Source organism: Danio rerio, chromosome 17, assembly GCF_052040795.2.
Source record: "Danio rerio strain M-AB ecotype USA chromosome 17, GRCz13ab, whole genome shotgun sequence".
NCBI classification, from domain to species: Eukaryota; Metazoa; Chordata; class Actinopteri; order Cypriniformes; family Danionidae; genus Danio; species Danio rerio.
In genome coordinates, this window is record NC_141037.1 from 2519291 (window position 1) to 2524403 (window position 5113).

Genomic DNA, 5113 nt, shown 5'->3' on the forward strand with positions numbered 1-5113 from the left:
CTTAAAATTACATTAAAAATTATCAAAATGAAGTGAACATAGCTAAATATTCCCTAAAATCAACTCTAATCAACTTAAATTCTGTTAATAATGATGCATTTATTCCTTAAATGTGTCATTTTGCTTATTAAAGGGACAAGCCACCCAAAAATGAAACTCAATTTACTCACACTTCAGTAAATTTTAATCCTTTATCAAATTGCTTTTAAATTGCTTTTCAAGCTTTTAATGTGTATTTTGTTATTAAATGTAGATGCATTTAAAGAATAATGCAAAAACAAAACAGAGAAAATAACATTAGTTTGCTATAACAAATGTTTTTAATTCATTATAATTAATTATATTTCACAAAATGTTAATTTTTCAACTCCTCTGAAGTCGAAACATTGTTATTTGTGTCTTAAAACGAATATGAACTTGTCTTAAACAGCAGCTTTCCAGTTATTTAATGCAAAAAAGTTTGATGTCATCAGTAGTTTGTAGTAAAATGTAAATAAAATCAGTAGTAAAATGTCATCAGTAGTTTGCAGAATAAAACAAAAATCCCATTTTACTCAAATGCATAACTATTCATTTAGTCTGTTGAAAACATAATAAAGATATTTTAAAGAATGTTGCATCCATAGTAAAAAAAAAAGCTAAAATACTGTGGAAGTCAATTGCTTTTTGTTAAATAAATGATGAGAGATTTGATTTTTGGGTGAGCTGTCCCTTTAAGAAAATCGTATCTTCATTTTAAAAATGCTCATGTATTTAAAAACAAGAAAAAACAGCATATTATTTCCCCAGCGTGCTGAAATCGCAATGCAATGTGACACTGATTCGATAAATAAAATACATATTTACAATAAATACACAGTTAGAAATAGCAGCCTACAGTATATGAGTGTTGTTTCATTCTATCTATCATAGGAAGTGCTTGAATCCAGCAGAATAAACTCACATACAGAAACCCATCCGATCCGTTCTCCCCATATTAAAGAGCACAATCATCATCTACTATTCAAACCCTGAACCAAACCAAAAAACAACTAATAAATAACTAATCAAGTTTATCAGGAGCCGTGAAACGTACAGCATAACGTGGAGATTTAGTGCTAGTTATTGTTACTACATCAACATCCCGTCCACGAAAATAAGAGAGAAAAACACCTTCAGAAACGACTGAGACGTCATATTCAGTCAGCAGTGCTTCGACAGAAAGAAATTAAATATAAAATAACAAACATTCCAGTCAAAACAGAAGATGTCAGCAAAACACGAGCGCTAGTTCACTCAAAAAGTGACTTCGTTTTGCAAACTAATTTAAAACGAGCTGAAAAAACACAGTTCTTGAGCTTATTTTGGGACAACTGCATTGTTTTATGTTCGATTCACTTCAATTTGTCAAAACATTTAAGCGAACTTGATCGGTTTGTGTTGAAGCCAGTGTTTTTTTACAGTGTTTAACTACTCCTTCATTTGATCTAAACTTCAATTTTAGTCAAACATCAGTAGCTTTTAAAAGGCGCCGTGACTTTAAATGTTGGCCAAACATTTCAGTAGCAAAGCCCTTGAGGAGACACACACACACACACACACACACACACACACACACACACACACTTAAGCACAAACCTCTGCTTAAACTGTAACAGCATCAAGAAAATCTGCGCGTCTGTGCTTCTGTTCTGTCTGTGTGCGCGATTATGCACAAAAACAATGCCATCATCAACATACAGCACAGGAGCTCTTCAGAACGTGATGACGGTCCAGATAAATTACAGCAGATATGAAAGCAAATGTTCTGGACGGAACTGAGAACTGCTTTGTCAGTGCAGTGCATATACGTATTGCATGAGGAAATAAATACATTTATGCATATATTAATGCATAGATAAATCAATAAATATGTAGACTTATTAATGCACTGTATTTTTAAGTATTATTATTGTAGTTAGTAAATCTTATTTGTGCACATATTAATGCATAAATGAAAAAAATGATACTTTTCTTTACATAATTCGTACTAATATATATATATATATATATATATATATATATATATATATATATATATATATATATATATATATATATAAATACACAGTTGAAGTCAGAGTTATTAGCCGCCTTTTAATTTTTTTTTCTCTTTTAAATATTAATAATGTTTAACAGAGCAAGGAAATGTTCACAGTATGTCTGATAATATTTTTTTCTTCTGGAGAAAGTCTGATTTGTTTTATTTTGGCTAGAATAAAAGCAGTTTTTAATTTTTAAAAACCATTTTAGGGTCAAAATTATTACCTATATATTTTTCCATAGTCTACAGAAAAAACCATCATTATACAATAACTTGCCTAATTACCCCAACCTGCCTAGTTAAACTAATTAAGCCTTTAAATGTCACTTTAAGCTGTATAGAAGTGTCTTGAAATAATCTCTCTGTTAAAAAGAGCTTGGGTAAAAATAAACAGGGGCTAATAATTCTGAGTACAACACTAAATATATATATATATATATATATACATTTTCATAAATAAATAAAACATATATACTTATGCATATATGAGTGTTAATGTATGTATGCCCAAGTAAATCTTTATAAGTATTTATTTATGTATAATGCATAAATTAATATGCATTATTTATGCATTATATTTAGGCATTAGTGTACAGTGTGTGTGTATGTATATATATATATATATATATTATATATATTATATATATTATATATATTATATATATATATATATATATATATATATATATATATATATATATATATATATAATATATTTGTACATTTATTTTATTTGCACCTATATTACTGCATAAATAAATAAAAAAACGGTAACACTTTATAATAACTACACACTATGAATCATCTATTAAGCATTAACAAATAGTGAATTAATGTTAGCATTAACATGTTGACAGAAAACGTGAGCAAAAAGTATCTCGGAGTGCACGGGCCTTTAGATGAAATAAACTAAAACATTAAATCTATCAAAATCTCAGCAGAGGATCATTAAGCAACTCCACAAACAGCAGCTTATTACAACCCAGGCTCATTCTGAAAATGTAGTCCCGTGGATGTTTTTGGAGACCGCGGATTATGTAGCCGGAGGTACCTATGGCTGAATTTAATTTTTAAAGCGAATGTTACGGGTTGGTGTGACGCCGTTCCTTTTCACGCTCACCGGCTGACTGCTTACCTCTGTGTGGAGGGCTTTCCCGCTGCAACCAGTTTGTCCAGTTAGCTCGCCGTGTACGTCGGCGGATTTGAGCCGCAGAGAGGAGCTGACTACGATACTGACCAGGTTCGAGTCCGGGGAAGAGCGATTCAAGAAATCAGGTAAGACAAAAACAGAATCCAGAAAAAAAGTGAACAAGTGAAATACAGGGTGAGAATGTGGTGAAATCTAAAAACGTGGTAAAAATCAGACGAGGGCTTTTCTTTTTCTGGACGGCTTTTTTAAATCGTTGGTTGGGTTTAGGGAAGTAAGCAGGCGGGCGGGTCAATTGGTAAAAAGCAAGCAAGCAAGCTGAACTCCCGCTCTAGGCAGAGGACGATCACGCCGCCCTCAATCCCAATGTGAAAAATGAAAGTGACCGGTTATGAAAATGAAGTGAGGTGTCACAGACCTCTTTTCTGCCGCCCTATGCGCTGATATAACTGAGGACGCATGGGTGCTGAGGGAGGGAGGGAGGTGTCGCAGACACAGCGCTCTCTATTCTGCAGCCTTATGCGCGGATATAACTGAAGACGCACGGGTGTCGTGGACCTCTATTCTGCCGCCCTATGCGCGGATATAACACGAGGGTGCTGATGGAGGTGTCGCTGACGCTACCCTTTCTATTCTGTCGTCTATGCACGAATATATCTGAGGACGCGGGTGGTAAGGGAGGTGTTGCGGACATAACTGAGGACGCATAAGGGAGGTATCGCGGACACCGCCCTCTCTATACTGCCGCCCTAGGTGGCCACCTAGGTCGCCTCTATGGACGCGCCGGCTCTGCACACAGTCAATCATTCAGACAGACGATCGTTCGACAGCGGCCTCTGGTGGGTTTAAGCGAGAACAGCACAGGCGTGAATGGTACTCGCGAGAGACACTTGAGATGCGAAAAAGCGCACACAGCCGCCTCTAGATTCTAGAGATTTCTAAATTCACGAAAACAAAAACTGCAAAATTACATACCTCCCAGGACGTATTTCTCCATCTCCAGAAACGTCCACGGGACTACGTTTTTTAAAATGAGCCTGGGTTGACTTATTACCAACCTGTTTGGCCTTATTTAAAGAGGAACCAAACACTCTCTCAACTGAGTCAATTTTACTCAGAGGATTTTGCTGTGTATAAACTGCTTACTAAAGTCTATTAATGTAGAGTTAATGCTCAACAGATAATGAATTCACTATTTTCTAATGCTTAATAAATAAATAAATGATTCAAAGTGTGTAGTTATTATAAAGTGTTACCCAAAAAAAACTTGTGTATGTTTATATGAAAGTAAATAAAGTATTTATTCCTGTATAAATACATGTGTGTGAATGCATAAATGTATTTATTCTTATTTATTATCTTGCCCATATATATATATATATATATATATATATATATATATATATATATATATATATATATATATATATATATATGGGCATATATATATATATGAGCAATATCACACGAGTAGCAGTGCGATATGGCTGTATATCGGCACTGGTGGGAGGTGTGCATTGGCATGAGGCTGCAAGCCGAGTGCCTTAGTGCCCCCACAAGTGCAGATATACAGCCATATCGCACTACTACGAGTGTGATATTGCATTTATACAACAGTTTGACGGCATAATTGTGTATATAAAAACAAAATCAAACATTGAGAGTCTCAAAAACCCTTTTGTATGAGGAACTACTTTCTTCCGCGTAGGATTTAAATCATAAGCTGACAGTTAAACAGCCGAGCAAGCATCTTTTAAAGATTCTATCGACATTTAAGATCTGTAGTGTCTCTGCTTGTTGCTGGCTGTATGTGGGCGGAGTAATACACAAGGGTAAAGAGGCTGTACGGGTGCTGATAATACTTAAATATATCACGGCTATCAGCCAATCAGATTCGAGAACCA